This window comes from Vulpes lagopus, chromosome 3 (genome assembly GCF_018345385.1).
Source record: "Vulpes lagopus strain Blue_001 chromosome 3, ASM1834538v1, whole genome shotgun sequence".
Taxonomy (NCBI): Eukaryota; Metazoa; Chordata; class Mammalia; order Carnivora; family Canidae; genus Vulpes; species Vulpes lagopus.
The window spans coordinates 75896570-75915843 of NC_054826.1; the positions used below are offsets into that span (position 1 = coordinate 75896570).

General features: G+C 38.5%; 1 protein-coding gene and 1 long non-coding RNA gene across 3 annotated transcripts in view; both read left to right on the top strand.

The window, feature by feature from the left end:
* ANK3 (ankyrin 3) overlaps positions 1 to 19274 on the top strand; it is a 657384-nt gene that overhangs the window by 182832 nt on the left and 455278 nt on the right. The window lies entirely within an intron of this gene.
* Positions 320 to 18524, top strand: LOC121487428. Its single transcript, XR_005986840.1, has 2 exons — positions 320 to 1206; positions 18216 to 18524. It is a non-coding gene; the product is annotated as an uncharacterized LOC121487428 (long non-coding RNA).

The following is a 19274-nucleotide window of genomic DNA, read 5'->3' on the forward strand; positions in this document are numbered from 1 at the left end:
CTTGTTCAAAACCAAACACCTGGTAGATAATGGATCTTATTTTAGAGCCCAGGGCTCCTGATTCCTATACTAGCATTAATCTCAGTAATTCCTAGCTTTTAGAATTAATTATGTGGAGTTAACAAAGATGTTTAGGGACGCCTGGGTGGCTCCATGGTTGAGCATCTGCCTTTGGCTCAGGGCACGATCCTGGGGTCCTGGGATCAAGTCCTGCATTGGGCTCCCTGCGGGGAGTCTGCTTCTCCCTCTGCCAGTGTCTCTGCCCTTCTCTTTCTGTGTCTCTCATGAATAAATAAATCTTAAAAAAAAAAAAAAAAAACTAACTGCAGAGTTACACTGTATGTTATATGTATATGAACATTCCTTCTTTGTATTTGGTGAAGTATCTAGTGGATTTCATAGCATGTAGAACAGACCATGTAGATGTTTGTTAAATAACCAAATAAATGAAAACTGGATAATTGAACACTTCCAATGAGAGTGATTAAAGGAAAAGGCTGATGAAGATGTCAGCTTTTCATTGGCAATCCAGGGGCCAGAATGGGTGTTTTCTAGGCATGAAAAGTTAACATGAGTAATGATTTCCTCCTCCAAGAAAACAAAAGATAATGTACTGTGACCTAAAACCTGCTGACAGACAAATAAGTGTTAGCTGCTGGCCGTTAGGAATTTTATATACTAGACTATGATAGACTATGGGATAAGCCTGGTGTACAAGACTTTTTTAAGCAGCATATAGTAGGTTGTTTTAATTTGGAATTCTATGGAATAAACTTTCCCAATCTGCTATTCTTGTTCACTACTGGTTCCTTTTCTTTGCCTTATTCAGTTTCAATCATCATTCTGAAATATCTACCTTACTTCTAAAAACAACCATCCAAGGACATGTGACCTAACCCAAATATGAGACCATGACTGGTGAACCATGGCTTCATGGTTAAAGAATAACATAAAATTAAGTATAACCACACTTACTCTGCTCAAAGTGAAATGATGTTTAACTGAAAGTATTTTGGATGTGCTCGGATTCCTGTTATTTTAAAAAAGAGTTTAGAATTTATTCATTGCGCTAATACATTTTCGCTTTATTCCCGTATAAGAATGAGTCATCATGAATCACACACTATAGGAGCATCTTAGTCATTGTACACAAATGAAATGGTGACACAAAAGGCAATGAGATGTCACCTTGTTTGTTCCATGTTGGTAAGTATGACTTACAATTCAGATTTTGAGATTATATCATATGGCTAATACGATGACACTTCATCATATTTTTGAAAATCAAATATAAAATATTTTATTCTTGTGAAATAAGGCTGCTTAATATTTATTCCATTTGAATAGTACTTTACTTTCGTAATACAAAAAGTTGTAAGTACACTATGTTTCCATAACATCTACTAATTTCCATTTTCTTTTGTAAATTTCAAAAGCACACTTTTCAGTGGCTTGGGATATTATGAATATAATACAGTGATGTAAAATGAATATAATACAGCGATGTATATTAAAAGTGACTGATGAATTGGGTGGTTTCTATGGTAGAAGTGCTACTCTGTGCCATCACTTCTTATGTTTTCTATGCATGAGAGAGTCATGTGGCCCTTTGAGGTTCTCAACTGAGAATATCCATTGTTCTCTTTAAAAGCATTTTTACATCATAATCTTAAATTAATTAGTATGTTCAGAAGATACGCAGAGAATCTAAAACTAGATTTACATTACACTAAATGGCTGAAATGTTCACCTCATCACTTTTCAATTTTTTTCTTCAAATCTTTTATCAATAAAAAAACAATAAAACAATAAAAAAATTAAAAATTTAAAAAATTTAAAATAAAATAAAAATAAATAAAAAATAAAATAAATAAAAATAAATAAAAAATCTTTTATCAACCATTAAAAAGCTAAATAGCTATAATAATGTCATTTCAGAAAATAAGATAACAGTTTTCATTCTAAAAATTAGTCCTCTACTGAAAACAAAATTCTTATTTAGTTGGTTATGGAATGTACAATCCTTTCCCCAGATTTTCATTAATTATAAGTTCTTTCACCAATACTTGATTTTTAGTGTGTGCCATTTTTTTCCCCATATAATTTTTTTTTTTTTTTCCCCATATAATTTTTTGAAGCTGAATGTCAACTTAGCACTTTCTGGCCCTTGCTGAAGCAGATGCTTAGGTTAATGCTGCTTCTGGCTTTGTTTCAGTCAACTGAAGAACTCTGATTGTAATTACTGGAATTAACTTTAATTTAGAAAAGTGCCAGTCCCTTTTGTGAGCATGATTTATTCTTGCATAAATCAAATTAAAAGTTTTTATGGCCAGCAAACCCATCTTCTTGGCTCTTGAATTCTTGGATGCACTATTACTTCAAGAAGAAGGAACTGGAAGAAAGGAAACATGACTTATCATTAGAGATGAGACAGATTTCAGTTATGGAAATCTTTGTCACCAACTGGTCCTCAGTTTACTGGTTGGCAGATTCTTGCTTGCCTCTTCCTTTTAATGGCAGAAGTGACCATTTTTAAATACTTATAAAATTCATCTTTTTTGGAGTGACACGAGAAGATCCCAGAAAAAAGAATTTTGTTCATAAACTTATTTTATGAACGAAAAGAATGTGCCTCTCTTTGAAACACGAAATATTTTAGAAATTACCCTATTAATAGTCCTTTTTAAACGAGGGAAATATTTTTATGTTAAGCTCATAGAATTCTATTCGAATTTTTTTGGGGAAAAGTGGTTGAGTTGCAGGTGGCATTTGCCTCATTTTTTGCTATTACACCATTGTAACAGTACAGGGCTTGTTAATTTTTTATGCATGCTTTTGAAATTTGCATATTATTCTGCAAAACAAACTTCCTGGAGTTTAACAAAAGGGATGTGGATTGCTATATTTTTAAAATAAGATTTTTCAAAAAATTGTTAATTTTTCATCAGCAATTATAAAATTATCTGTGATTAGGATTTTGACAGAAGATATTATATCTATTATACTATAATATCTATTTACTATTATACCTATATTATATTACTACTAAGAGAGATATGAACTCCTGAAATGATATGATCGACTTGTTAGAAGTAGTTTTTAGTCATTCCTAATGAGATCACAGCATTTTGTAAAATATTTGTAATCATATGGAATTCTTTCTTGCTTTATTGCAATTGCAGTGACTATCCTCAAAAAGAAAATTATTTGATTGTTATTGAAAGCTTGATTTAAACAACAAATTGTTATTTCCAGAATAATAATTGTGATTGTTTTGTTGGAAGTTTTAAGCAGTTGCTCTGCCGATATCTAGAGCATTGTTTCTCAAGCATTATTTCCTCCCTAAGCCCTCTTTAGACTATTTTTTAAGTCCCTTCAATGAAATTTTAATATGATAGATATACTTCTTATCTCCATATACTCTTTACTCTTTATATACCATATGTCTATTTGTGCTTAATATATATAAATAATGTGTAATGCCTTAGGTTGTTTTTGCCTCCTCCTCCCCTCTGCCTTCCCTTCACAAGAACCAGTGTTTTTGTGGTGGGATGGGGAAGGGGGGTGCAGTATCACTCCATTGAAAATGTGTAGTCCACAGTAGGCCCCACTCAGTCTTGACGAAAGATCAATATTAAGTCAAGAAATCATGGCCCCTTGTCTTTATTGCTAAGTAATGTGGAAGATACATAATTTTCTTATAACAGTAGGCATCCTTGTCATACTATTTCACTACATAGAGCTAATTAATATTTGCAACTTATGATTTAAAGGAGGAGATAATGACAGTCTCCTCAGATAAAGGGTCTTTGAAGTAAGGGGCTTCTATACCCAGAGAGGACTAATTTGGCTGTATATCACTGAATCAGAAATTTCAGATGACCTCTTTTCTTCTACTGCTAATAAGGAATTTCCCAGTCTGGATTTGGCTCACATGGTATATTAATTTAATATCTGGGCTAAATCTAAAAGCCCACTGATAATGATGACATACCTGCAAACATCAGAGCCCAATAAAGGTTTTGTTGTTTTTAAAACTACAGATGCCATGGTGTAAGGTCACCAGCCTGTATTCCTAGTGGTAATGCTCACTGATTTAACAAAAAGGAAAATGTGTCTGAAGGTTGCGGCTCTATAGTCCTAGCTACGGTGTGCACAACCAGCCTCCAGCATTTGGGTGGTGATTTTCCCAGCTGTGATGAAGTGGGGTTTGGTTCTGAGGGTCTGTGAGGCTTAACAGTGGAGGCTGATTGACACTGGTGGATCCTGCTGTGGTTCTTTTCTTGAGTTTGTTCCTTGCTGAAAGGCTGGGGAAGTATTTTTCCATCCTACAGCCTTGGGATTTTTGTCACAAGCCAGGAGTTCACCAGTCACAGTAATAAGACACATGCATTTTCCCCAGACTTGAAGATAGGGAGTTGTCATTTTAACTGTTATAGCTGGCTAATGGCTATGATTTCAGGCTAATTACAGTTTTCTCACATATACTAATAGCTCTAATTTGGAATTTTTTTAATAATCATACTCTCAGATAGAACTGATAAGGTTCTGAGAAATGGAAACTTTGTATATGCCCTAGAGGAAATTTAGGTTGTTGTAAATTTAATGCCCTAATGTACTATAATGAGATGTATTATTTTTCTTGAGTGCTTCTATAATTTATACATAGGACTCGGAACCAATTTCAAGTAGTAAAAAATATATAAAAGACTTCTTTGACTTGTTACTGCAATTTAGAACACTCATTTATCTTTGGTTATTGTGTAGCTGACCTTTGACCTTTGCAAATTTAACAGCACACTCCCAGTATTTCCCAAGTGATCCAGAGTAATCTGTAGTTCTGCTGAGACATGGATGTATGCAAAGTTCTAGAAGTCTGGAGTGCAGAAGCAAGTGACTTAGCAAATTCATCCATCTGCTCAGGGTCTACTGCCCATTATACCTACATAGTCTTGTATTCTTTGTTGCTTACACGTGTGGAGAAAATTATATGCAGGAGGATCCATGAATTTGGTGAGTGACAGATGACTCTTATTCTTCTAATGATCTGCATCAGCCCTCTCTTGTAATGATTACTCTTTGGTAATAGTGGAGGAGTGATTCTTACCACCAGCTGGAAAGCCCAGTGTGGCCCTGTGAGAATCATATCCATAGTGATAGGGTTGTGGCAAAACCTCAGGTGTGTCAGGGCAGGAAAGAAACCGACTTGAGTGAGGCCTGAGATATAATAATAGAAATTGAACTCCTTAATTTCTTAGTAAATATTTTCATATATCCAGTGTTAACATATCATAAGATATTTAGATGGTAGAATGACTTTTTAAGTAGTTCGGTCCTTGCAATTAGAGAAAGAATAGTGTAAATGGGCTCAAGAGCAAGCTCCCCTCCTCTCTAATTTTCTCCTCCACCAGCTAATCTTTTTACATGTTAAATTTGCCTTGGGAACATAAAACAAGCATTTTTCTAAGCATAATTTAGCCAGCTCATGATGAAAATAATATGCATTACCAATAATGGGGTCTTTCCCCAATAATGTTGCTCTTTCCAATGTCACAGACACTTCCTCCACACCCACAGAAATGTCTTCTTAACTCCACCTTCTGGGATGCTGCTAAGCCACAAAATGCTCTAACTTTACCTTTTGTTCCTGAGAAGCACTTATTGATATGTCTGAGAGGGTTTTTGTGGATGGGAGAATGGAAAACCCCATGCAGAAGACCCCAGCGTAGGGAGCATGGGGCCCCCACTCTGGAGGGGAAATGAGTTCTCACTGACCACTGAGGGGTGGCCAAGCACCTCATCTGGTGTGCTTCATAGATTCCTCAACTGGACCTTGGTGAGATTTTCCTGGATCGCACAGGTAGTCCAGCTCTACCATTGTGAGTCTCAGTAAATTCTGTTAATTTAGTCACTCCATCATTTAATGCAGCCAGGGAGCCACTGTATGACCCAGGCCTGGTGCCATCTGCATTTGGTTGCATAGCCCTGTTCCATTTGGGCAGCAAATTTGTCAGGACAGAGTGCTGATGGGAGCAGTGATTCTCAGCTTTCAACGTTCAAGGATTGGTTTCACATACAGAAAATGTTGGAGAAACATCTTAAAAGGTTTCATTGCATTCCTACATGTTACACTCTATTTTATGATTTTTCTGCTGGATAAGAACTGTCTGTAGCCCTTACCAGGCTTTCTTAGATACTCATCAGGTTTCCTGATAAATACTTGGCTATGCATCTTATTAATTATCTTCATCAAGTGTTCCCTACCCAACACTGCACAGTACAACCTGCTCAGCTCAAAGTTCTGTCTCACACTTATTCCCATAAAATTTTGCATCTTCAATTAGTGCAAAAACTATTGTGCATTGTCATCATATTTGGGAGCATGCTTAGAAAGGGCATGTGGCGTTCTGGCTGAGAATCCATGGACTAGAGAGAGAAGTGGTTCCCAGGGTGCTCAGACCAACAACATCAGTAGCAATATCACCTGGAACTTATTAGAAATACAAATTATCCATCTCTGTTCTGCTAAACGAAAGCTTCTGCAGTTGGGATAATGCAATATGTGTGTGTGTGTTTTAGGATTTTATTTATTTATTTGAGAGGGAGAGATCACGAACAGGGGAGGGTTGGAGGGAGAAGCAGACTTCCCTCAGAGCCGGGAGCTGGATACAGGGCTCAATCCCAGGACCTTGAGGTCATGACCTGAACCGAAGGTAGACAAGAAATATTTCCATACATACACTTAACTGTGAGAAGTAGGCATGGGACTGGGTCTCTTTAGTCTGCCATGTGCAAATTAATCTCAGTAAAGCATTTGGATTGATCACAGCAGACTTTGGTTTAGGAAGTGATTCTCAAACTCTGGCTGTGTGTCAGATTCAGGCTATTAAACAGTACACATTCTTGTGTTTCATCCAGGATATTGTAATTTAGTCTAGGCTGGGGCCTAGGAGCCTGTTTTCAACAAATAGCCGGTCTGCAAAGTGATTGTGTAAATTACTGCTCTGGGCCCCTGCTTCTGAGTGGGCTTTAGAATCACCTGGAAGGCTTCTTTGCCCAGATCCCTAGCCCCACTCCCAGAGATTCCTCTTTAGTAGATCTGGGATGGGACCAAGGATTTGCTTTTCTGACAGATATTCAGGTGATGCTGGTTCTTGGCCCTCACCTCCAATCTAGAATGCTGTAATACAGATAGATGTCCAGATCCCAAATAGGTATCATACTTTACTTACATGAGCTTGCTGTACGTTGCAGCAATCCCCTCCAAGTATTCTATTGATTTTGATTTTTTTTTGTTTTTCAATTTTTGAAATAGAAGTATATTCACATAAAGTAATTTTTAAGTACAAAAGGCTATCTAGTGAAGTGTCCCCCTTATGGGTCCACAGCCACTGATATTTCCTCTCCAGAGCAACTAATATCATTATTTTTTTTCAAGCTTTTTTAAAAAAAGATTTATTTATTAATGAGAGACAGAGATAGAAGCAGAGACAGGCAGACGGAGAAGCAGGCTCCCTGCATGGAGCCTGACGTGGGACTCGATCCTGGGACTCCAGGATCATGTCCTGGGCTGAAGGCAGGCGCCAAACTGCTGAGCTACCCAGTGACCCCCTAATATCATTATTAAATTATGTATCTTTCCAGCGATATTTGTGTTATATGTGCATACGTATATAAACGTATACAGACTGAATCTTTTTTTTTTAAGATTTATTTTATTATGATAGACATAGAGAGGCAGAGACACAGGAGGAGGGAGAAGCAGGCTCCATGCCGGGAGCCCGATGCCCGACACGATCCTGGGACCCCAGGATCATGCCCTGGGCCAAAGGCAGGCGCAGGACCCAGGGATCCCCTGAATGTCCTTTTTAATTAAAGTACTAGCATTCATTGTTCTGTAGCTTGCTTTTCTCAAGGTGTATCTTTCCTTTCAGTACATGGAGGACTCCCTGGTTCTTTGGTGCAGCTGTGTAATACTTGTTGTGTGGCTGTCCGTAATCTATTTAAATGGCCTCCTACTGATGGGCATAACTGGGTTTCTAGTCATGCAGTCCACAAATAAACCAAAGAGCAGTTACCCAAAGTCCAAAAACCCCCACTTTGAGCAAATTGCCTTATACTCTCCATTAGAAAGAGATTGCTTTATGGCGTTGTCCAGTAATTGTATTCCCAATGATTCTAGGTAAATAAGAACAAAGTTCATTTTTAAAAAAGATTTATTTATTTTTAGAGAAAGGGGGTGGGGAGGGCCTGAGAGAGAGGAAGAGAGAGAATCTCAGACTCCCACTGAGCACAGAGCCCTGAGATCAGGACCTGAGCCCAAGAGCGAGCAGCTTAACCAACATTTTCTTGGATATACAATCTTTTTTTTTTTTTTTTTTTTTTTAAAGTTACCATTTCTGGAATGGCTTCATGTTACATCTTTGGCCCACAAAGAAGGAGACTAGAGAGAAGGTTCCGGAGAAATCAACCAAGATTCCCAGCCTATGCAGGAACTCTCTTGTGGAAGCTAGCACAATATTTCACACTTTGGCATTCTTTTCCTTTTTCTTTTTTTTAAAAAGATAAAATATTACAGAGATATCTTCAAAATTCACACCTGAGTTAAACATTTTGCTGGACAATTCCACATTAAGGAGAGAACATAACTGCAAAAAGAAGAAGGGGCTATATACAGGTATTTTGCCAACATAATTGTTATGGGTTTGTTTTTGGGTCCTTCCTCCTGCGACCAGGGGAAGGGAGAGAGGACCAGAGAAAGACAAGGAAGGAGAGAAGGAATAAGCACTCCTGAACTCTGGGGCAGGTGTAGCAGACAGAAGAGCACCTGTGGGCAGAGAGATGTGCCCAGGGGACTGAGGGTGGCTCAGCCTTCTGTAAAAAGGAGGCAATCGTGACTGGATTTGGTTCTAGAAAAGGGGGGCAGGGCTACAGAGAACACGGGGTGAAATGAGGATTGGATCAGAAAAGTTTGCAGAACAGAGAGAGCATCCAACAGCCCACCGTCCGGGCACCGAGTTGGCTTCCATGTCAGGGATGCAGGGCAGGATGGCAGGACTCCAGGAAAGACTGGCATGCCCAAGGGGTCGAGCCAGGGGCCAGCTTTCTTGTGACTCAAGTTCTCTTTTCCCCTTTAGAGGCAGGAAGTGGGATGGGGGAATCCCAACTCTGATTTAATGCCAGCTTTCATTTGGTTCTTTTTGAGAATTCCCTCCTTCCCACACTTCCTCCCACTCAATACCCAAAAATATTAATGCCTGAGAAAGAAAGTGAATTATAAGGCTCTTAAGTAAGTATTTGAAAAATGTTTGTCATGTGTCTTCGTATATTTGTAAATTTTTAAAAAAAGAACAAGGCTTGTATTTGTGTGTAGATGGTGATGATATCTAATTGCTGTATTATCTTATATATGCCACTGGGAACTAAGATGAACTGCTTCATGATAAAAACTGTTCAACCGATATTTTTAAGGCATGTTTTTTTCTCCAAGGATGAATGTGCCTTCAGACTACATGAGTAAGCGAACATTTGAACTTTACCACTTTTTTGAAGAGGAGAAAAGTGAGCTCAGTTAGCACTGTATTTTCTGGATACATATCCCGGAGTGTGTGCATGAACCTGTATTTCATCAATCTTAATTTCAAAAATATATTGTATTGGTTAGACCTCCATCTCTGTGCGGGGGTGGCATGAAAGATCAGTTTGTGACTAACAGCCTTTTCCATTGTGTGCATCTGGGAAGACAGTCCTTTGGCACCTGATTGCGACTCTCATTGTGTTTATGACTAGGCAGTTGAGAACATTTTGTGATCTGGTGTTCAGAGCCTTCTGAAAGCCTCTGCTTGGGAAAAGTGTACCTAGGCCTGATAACTGCATGCTAGGGTGGTGTATCTGTGACCATTGTTTTTTGGTGCTTCACAAATAGACCATCAGGGTGGGAGAAAGCCTAGCTCTAGTTTCTAAGCTTGGGAGAGCAGCTGCATCACCATTCACTTGTGAATGGGTCTTTGCACATGCCTTCTGTACATAGCATGGTGCTATCATGAGTATCTTCAGTGGGTTGATAGATCATAACATTCATGGCAATGGTGAACCTGTCTTACCTTTAACAGATGGTTCACATATGAAACTCATGAAAATGTCTAGCTAGGGTTAGCACCTTGGCATTATTATAAACGTTAATGGCAACTGTCTCTTTTCTCTAGGCCAGTGGCGCCCACACTATTTCAATCATTTATTTCATTAGTAAAAAATCAGCACGTGCACTCATGAAGGAGTGGTTCTCAACAAGGGATAGTTTTGTCTCCCTGGGGGAACAATTGATATGCCTGGAGGCATTTTGTTTGTTACAGCTGGGGAGAGGGTATATGCTGACATTTAGTGGGTAGAGAGGCCAAGGATGCTGCCAAACATATTAAATGCATAGGACATCATCCCAAAAGAAAGATTATCTGGCCTAAAATGCCAAGAGCCTTGATAGAATGATGCTGATAAACAGGTTGACATTGCTGAAATGAAACTGCTAACATTCTATTCATTTGTACTTACAAATGCTAGTTTCATACATCAACATATTAGGTATTGGATAAACGAACTACCAATAAATTATTTACATAATAAAATTCACAAAATAGCATCTTTTGAAAGGCTATTAAAATAGAGAGTTTTGGGGCACCTGGGTGGCTCAGTTAGTTAATCATCTGCCTTCAGTTCAGGTTGTGATCCCCGGGTCCTGCAATTGGTCCCACCTCTAGCTCCCTGCTCAGTGGGGAGTCTGCTCCATCTCCCCTTTGCTCCCACCCCACCTTCCACCCCCCACCCCCCACCTGCACTCCTCATTTGTGCTTGCTCTCTCTCAAATAAATTAAATCTTTTTAAAAAACCTTAAATAAAATAGAGAATTTTAATATTTTCTTCTTATGTTCCTGTGGATCATTTTGTATATTCTCTACCTTGGAGAATGCTGCTCTAGACTTTAGTTTAATCTGGAATTTGATGTGACTGCCATTGATTTATTAGGCTAAAGTGTATTATATGATGCTCTTTGGTATAATTAGGGGTTCTTTGGTGGTGTCTGGGGTGACTGGCTGCTCCTTGTAGGGCACAGCTGCAGGAATCTGGGCTCTGATCTTGTTTGCCCCCTCAAGCAGAGCAGCTCTCCTTAACAATGGCTTAGATCTTGAGCTTCCATTTAAATTGCATTTGAAGAGATATTTTAGTAGGCAGGATTACACTCTGTAAACCACTGCACTGGACAGTGACCTTCTGAAGTGCAGGGACTACCTCCTTCCTCTCTATCCTCAGTACGTAGCACACAGTAGCCACTCAATAAACGCTCTTTTGCATGGATTCCACCAGACATTCTGCTTGAATAGTGAAGTACTTTGAACAGAGGGGAGTTTTTTCTCCTTAATATCATCTTTTTCAAAAAATCTAATTTTCCCAATGTTCTTTAGGGAGGTTTATACGTTATTTTTTCTTTGTTGTTTTATCAGGTGGTATTTATTAAGAACTCATGTGGGTGTGGGTGTTTCTGAACTCCTTCTCTTTGTATTCCTAACTTTTCTGCAATGAATATGGATTAGTAAAAACAAGAGACGTCTGCGTATGGCCACATGGTGTGCATTGATCCTATAAAATGTGTTGGAGAGATTAGGTACATACCATCTTAACACATCAGCAATGGATCAACATTAGAATTCCACAGGGAGCTTAAAAAAATGAATATGATACCAGATTTGGCGTAGGTCTCTCACATCAGTATGTTTTAAATGGTCCGTAGGTGATTCCAGCTTTTAGTTAGAGCCAAGAAGTACTGGTTTAGAAGTTAAAGACCATTTGTCCCTTGCAATCTTTTCTTTAATATAAATGCCTATTTAGCACTTTATGTAAAAGGTTGTCAATATCTATATATTAAGTGAAAAAAAAACCCAATACGGATATATATGTATATACATGAGTGTATGTCGAAAGGAGTCTCGTTGATTATCCAGTTTGCATTTTCTCCCATGAGCATTTTTTTTTTCCATGAGCATTTTTTTTAAGGCAAGAGAAAAAATGACAAATAGCATTCCTACCAATCTGTATTTTTTTGTTTCTTCATTTTTAGTCTTTTTCTAAGGACTCCGTTGTATGTCTCTCATTCCTTTGCCACTGCACTGACATAATTTCTTTGGAAATCTATTCAAGAAAATATTAATTTGGCATTGGGGAAAAAGCTGATTATCGTCTCCTAACAGCCTCTTTGGAAAGATTCTGATGTATTCCTATCACAATGCCTTTTTTGTTTCAAATTCTTTATGGGTAAGCATGTTATATCAAAGAGCTGTTATTTATCACAATGGTATGGAATAATCACTACTGACATTTTTATGAGTCACTGCAAAATTCAAAGAATGTCTCTCTGATGGAATACACAATAAAAGGGACTACAGTGTGAGAATCAGGGTATCAAGAATAATGTTATATATTACAGTTGCCTCAGCTGAGATGGATACTGTCTTTAAAGTTGCTACTGATTTCACTGTTCCAATAACAGTGATGAAATCATTCTAGGGAACTCATTTTACAGTATTCTGAGAACAGCCAATTAAATACCTGTATTGTATAGTCAAAAAACTAAGATTTCAGAAAGCCCTTCTCATTTTTCTGTCATTCTGCATAGAATGGTGAGTATATTTGATTTCATTAAGAAAGGTTTACCAGTGAAAAAAATACCATTAGGATGGGAAGTTTTCTCATGGCTGAGTTGTTTCACATTGTCATGAAGAGTCAGAGCTTCTGACAAATTCCATCTATCCTAACTGGCTGGCTCCCATCATGTTTTACCTCTTTGCTCTTTGAGATTCAAATATCCTTTCTTTGCAGTCTCTGGAATAGCTTGACCAGTTTGGCCTGGTCTTTCTTGATCCCCAGCCTCAGGCAGTCTGACCCAGTTCCCCCCTCCCCTGCCTTTTAAAAGATTTTATTTATTTATTTGACAGTGCGCGCGAGAGAGAGCAAGCGAGCACATGCGTACACACAAGCAGGGGGAGCGGCAGGCAGAAGGAGGGAGAAGCAGGCTCTCCACTGAGCAGGGAGCCCAATAGGGGGCTTGATCCCAGAACTCTGGGATCCTGACCTGAGCCACCAGGTACCCCACCCAGTTCCTTTTTATACAAATAATGTTGTAAATTTCACAGCTGTGTAGAGTAATTGAATGGACAGTAACTACTCCTTGTGAGATGCTTGATTATTTACAAAATGCATTATCACATTTGCTCTCCCCAACAACACTAACGATGTAGGCATTCTTTTTTTTTTTTTTTTAAGATTTATTTATTTATGATAGACATGGAGAGAGAGAGAGGCAGAGACACAGGCAGAGGGAGAAACAGGCTCCATGCACCGGGAGCCCGTTTTGGGACTCCATCCGGTACTCCAGGATCACACCCTGGGCCAAAGGCCGGCACCAAACCACTGAGCCCACCCAGAGATCCCCCTGATGTAGGCATTCTTTCTTTCCTTGTTGCATGTGGGGCTCCAGGAAGTTAAATTGTTATCCAGATACACACGGTTTATGCAGCTAGAACCAAAACACATAGTAGAGGGGGGGAAAAATCCCCCTCCCTTTTTTTTTTTTTTTTTTTTTTGGCTTTGGCAGTTAACACTACTATGTCTCCATCCAAAAAAATATTGCAACTACAAAGGATAAAACCTATGTCTCTAATTTTGGTAAGCATTGCAGTTTAGGGTATACAGTAGGCTTTCAGAAAGTATTTAGTGTGGTATCTTTTTCCAAAAATGTCTAATGTTGAGCTCTTTGAACATCATGTTCTCTTTCTTTAAAAAGGTACTAAGAGTTTTCTTTAACCCTTCTCAGCTTTTCTCCGTTGTTGAAACAGTTTGCGCAGTGATTTTCCCTAGTGCACCTTGCATTTATCTCAATAAACAGTATTTACATAGATTTCCTGAGTTGCTGAAGGGTAAGCTGTGATTGTTAATAGTGGAATCTGATTTAAAATTTTTACATTGTTTCTGGGAGTGACAATGATAAAATCCTCTTCTCAAGATGTTTATAATAGAATCTTCTGACATTTTGCTCATATGAAAAGCTTCTGTTTACGTGAGTAACCTGTGCTGTAATTTTATACTTAACCAATTCCTCCTACAACTTCCCATTAAAGTATTGTTGTTTGAAGGGCACCGATTGAGTCCCGCATCGGGCTCTCTACTTGCAGGGAACCTGCTTCTCCTTCTCCTCCCCACTCATGCTCTCTCTTTCTGATAAACAAACAAACAAACAAACAAACTTAAATATATTGTTCTTTGGAGGTGGGGTGTCTACAAAAAATTCATATCAGATGAAATTATTAGTGGGTAAATATGTATTTAAATTATATATGTTTTGGTGTTGAATATCACAGTGCTTTAAATGAGTAAAAACTACAAAGGACAATGTTCGCTCTATTGATTCAGCTTCAACTACATTATAAAACATCAAACTTTATGGGTTTTGTTCATCACATCAACTATATGATCGTGGACTCTCATTACTTTTGGGGTGATTCTGTCCTTCAGCCTTGCAACTGTGCTGTCACAAGAGTCTGAGACAAATAGAATTTCATTTGACCCAAACTCTGTTTTGTTTGTGTGGCTTTATTCAGCCAGAGCTTTTATGGTTTCTGCTCTTGACTATTCTCTTCATTGCCAGGCTCCAGGATAGTGCCTAATCAACCTGCCTGGTCATTCAAATTACCTGGGGTGCCTGAATAAAATTCCCAAGACCTTTTCTCAGAGACAAGAATTTAGTTAGCCTAGGAGATTGTTGTCCTCAGGGTGTACCACCATGTACCAGGGCAGGCAGTTGGTAGACCTAGAAATAACCAAGATGTGGGTGAGAGAAAGAAAGGGGAGGCCAGAAGGAACTAGATTTTTCAGTCCCCTGTGAACATAGGAATTCTGTAGCATCTCTTTAATTTAATCCAAGAAAAGTCCTGCCCAAAACCTTATACCTTTTGAATAGTCCAGTATGGGCTTATACATATGTTTGTAGATGTATATGTTTGTGTTTGTTTTTAAATAGCTGCCATTTGGTAAGCACCCAGTAGGTCCTATACACATTTTCATTTAATGCTACAACAGCTTTTTCTTGTGGCAGTGACCAAAAGAGTACATTGAAAAGTCATGTACTAGATCATTTGTCTAGACAAAGTAGTCTCTGACAGATTAGTTTTGGTAAAAAAAAAATGTTTTAATACGCAAAGCTGTTTTGCACAAATCGACTTGTGTGAACACCAGGCAAAGTTGTAAAGAACTTTGAAATAGGGAAAAAAAAGAAATAAAGATTATAAGATCTCTTTTCAGGGGAACATTAGGTGATATCTACTGTGTTCTTCCATGTTCGGTAATTCTCCAGAGATCTGTTTCTTTCTTTCATTATCTTTTACCTCAGTTGCAGAAACCTCACAGTAAGGCAAATAATTTTTGTCTCATGGAGACACAATTGACACTACCCATCTTCTTGGTGAAAGAAGCCCATTTAGTATCTATTAATTCATTTTAGCATTCCAGATTGCTTATGTGTTTGCTCTTTAACTTGGGTATAACATCCTACTGATTCCTTCATTCATTTAATGGCTTCCATAAAATCTTTAAAACATGTTCTTTTTATATTCGGGTAAGAATCATCATTTTAACCTCTAAAAAGATTATCCTTTAACTCCTATTATTCTTGCAAAGCCTTATGAGGATAAATAAAATGGATGTTATTATCTCCACTTAACAGATGGGAAAAATTTAGCCAGTGGATGGGTTTAGGAACACCCTAATCATCCAGATGATCTGGATGAGTATTTAGGAGCTTCTGGTTTTGATGGATCACAGGGCCTGGAGTTAAGCAGTTTAGAGTGGAGGCTCCCGCTACAATCAGGAGGCTAAAATCCAAAACCTGGGTCAGCGATGGAAAGTCAAGTGTCAAAGATTTAAACAAACGACCATTATAGAATACAGGGCAGATGAGCTGAAAATTTTGAATCTAGGGAGGGGGCTAGACAGTAAGGAGCCCATGATCCAAGCAGAAACCTGGCCAAAAGAGCACACATTGCTTACAAAAAAACACATCTTGATACAGAGCCTTAGCATTCCCTTTGTGTTAGAGTCCTTCTGTGGTCCTGTATCAGCAGGAAACCACCCCAGCCTGGGCATTTAAACTAAGCATAAAATTGGAAGCACCTGGCCCAAAGAAGGAGCTAGGAGCTAGAGGCCGGCAGTGACTCCTGCAAAGGAGGTGGAGACAATGGCCTTCAGCTGGGCTCAGCTGCAAGGAATTGCATTGATTTTTAGCCATGTGGTTTCTTTCAGAAAACTGCACACATTCCCCAAATCCCCACGGAGCTGACATTTTCTTGCCACTCTGATTAATCAAACGGTGTTCAGAGTGAAAAAAACTTTTCTGGCCAAAATATTCTAGCCTCTTGATGGTAGCAACATAACTTGGTCTTTATTTTTTTGGTTTTTGTTTTCCCACTTGAACTTATTCCTGAAGTGATATTTGCTGCTATGCTAATGTGGAAGGAAGTTTGGTATTTTGGCAGCTTTCATTATCTGCCACAAAGACGCAGGAACTGATGATGTTTTGGAAATAATTGGGAAATGCGGAGATTTAGTAATTTTTGGGTCAGACCATCTTCAGATTAAGGCAGTCCTTCTCACAGCTTTGATCAATTATATTCAAAGGGAAAAAAAAGGATTCCAGAGTAGGCCCAGTCTGGTTTGGAAGAAACTGTTTGGTGTAATGCAAGGTGTTAAAGTGATTGGGGTGCTTTATTCCATACCATTATCCAGTGGCACAGCCACTGTTCTGCATTAATCTCTAATTTTAACTGTGAGATCTTGCAAAGGTAACTCATCATTATTACAAATGAACTTTAATCAGACCTATCATGAATTTACTAATTATTTTTTTGATCAGATCTTAACCTCTGCTCAGAACTCCAGGCTTTATTTAAACTCTAAGATACTTAATACAAATATGATTTTCCCCCAGTCTACTCTAATCAGGAACTTAATTAGACACATTAGCTTTTCACATTACATAATGTATAATACAAATGATGCAAGTGTCTGGACAAAATATTTTTAAAAGTTATCTGTTGTAAGATATAATTCATTCTTAAGAGATAGTATACTGTGACTTAACTCATGAGGCAGATTCATTAGAACTCAGGAGACATAAACATACTGGCAGTCTCTTACAAAGAAAAAAAATTCTTTTACAGCTGATATACGAAAACAGTGATAAGTCCATTATTGACTGGCATGATTTCTATTTCCCCCAAATAGATAAAACTTGGCTGTACTCCCCAAAGGGCTATCACTTTTAATATTTTATTTTTTAAAATTGTATTTATTTTTATTTTTTAGAGAGAAAAAGAGAATGAGAGAGAAAGAAAGCGTGAGAGTGCAAGCAGGAAGCAGGGGGAGAGGCAGAGGGAGAGGTAAAGGGAGAAGCAGATTCCCTGGCTGGGCTGAGTGCAGAGCCCCACGCTAGGTTTGATCTCACCATCCTGAGATCACTACCAGACCTATAATCAAGAGTCAGACGCTTAACCAAGTGGAGTCACGCAGGTGCCCCTTACTACTTTTTATACCTTTACTTTTTATATAATACATTTTGTGGAACATAATGGCTGGCTTGCTGCTGAACACAGCATTAAATGCTCTTGACACAGCATTTAGTTGGTTTGTGAATCAAATTTTGAAGAACAGAAGAAATTGGAGACAAATTTGTAGAAAAATCAGAACTTTTGGGTCAGGAACAAAGTTAGAATTTGGAACATGTCATTCTGTGTAATTGGTCTATTAATATCTAAAAACTGTTTTTGATTTTTACCTTTGCCAAGGGGTCATAAAGTTTTGAAGAGGACAAGTTTTCTGTTTGCCAATCAGTATGATTTAAGTGACAGCAGTGGGCAGAAACACTAAGTACTCGGGAAGTAATACAAAAAATAGAAAAGCCTATGTTTTTACTGGAGTAGTTTATGACCTTGATGGCAAGGCAGGAAACAATGGACAAAAATTCAGAGGATAAAGTATTAAAAGATTGTTAGCATACTGGAAACTGTATACAAATTGGGCAGGCTTCTTCAAAGATGTCTTAGTTGAAAATTTTCTCCTCTTTGTTTTACTCCTTGAAACTCCTGTTAATTTCATCATTTCTTTTTATCCCTGTGTAGGTCAGAATGAGAATGGGATTTGAAGTCAGTAGGCCTGAGCTTGAAACTAGGCCCACCATTTTCTGTCGTCGAGTTCTGTGATCGTGTTTGAGTGCTTGGGCTAACAGGGCTGAAATGGAGGCCCGCAGTCAGAACACAACACCGTGTCACTTCATGACAAACTCCACCTGATTACCCCTTGAACCATCATCCTGATCCTGCATACACACCTGAGGCTTTGATGGCATTCATATTTCCCAATGTTGTCTTTCTGGTTGCGTGCCTTTGTTCTGACCATGGTGGGGTGTAATAAAATTAACAAGAATATAAGCTCTTGAAGGCAATGATTCAGTCCTTTTTGTCCTGGATCCCAGTGCCTAGCTAGACACAGTAGGAGTTGCATATACATCTGTTGGCTTATGTAGAAGTAGAATGAATACCTGGGATGGATGCCCAGCCTTGTTCTTAGCTAATTGTCAAGTCTCATCCTGAGAATCCATTTAAAGATACCAGAGGCACCTTTCCTATTGGTTAAATGAGGGGCCAGAGCAAAATAAGTTTCTCCAAGGTGTTTTGCAGTTCAATTAGTGGGAGGTGATTTCTCCCTCCTCTAAACCTCTGTAACAGATTTTCATTTATTCTTCCCTTTTACTAATTGTTCAGCCATGGTTGGACCATAGGGTTCTGTACTGCAGGCACTTTGTGTGAACATGGATGGCATTCCCTATGGCACCTGCCTGGAGCCTTAAATATATAAGACACTTAGAGATTTTAAGTGAGTTTCTGGATAGACCTCATCTGTACTGCCAGAAGTGCCCCAAGACACACAAGCAATTTTGTCAGTCTCTTTGTGGGAGCTTGTCACTCTTTAATGTCTCACCCAAAGCATTGGGTCTGGGCCAAGGGCACCTCTTGACTCCTTAGATATGGCAACCTTATTTTTCTTTATTCTTCTATGCCAACAGCAACGAGGGAGGCAAAGGTATGGTTCTCTTACTGTATTCTCTAGCATCTACAGGAAAGTCTTTTATGGTGAAGGTGGGAGGGGGAAAGAAATTTAATTTCCTATCCCTGAGGCAG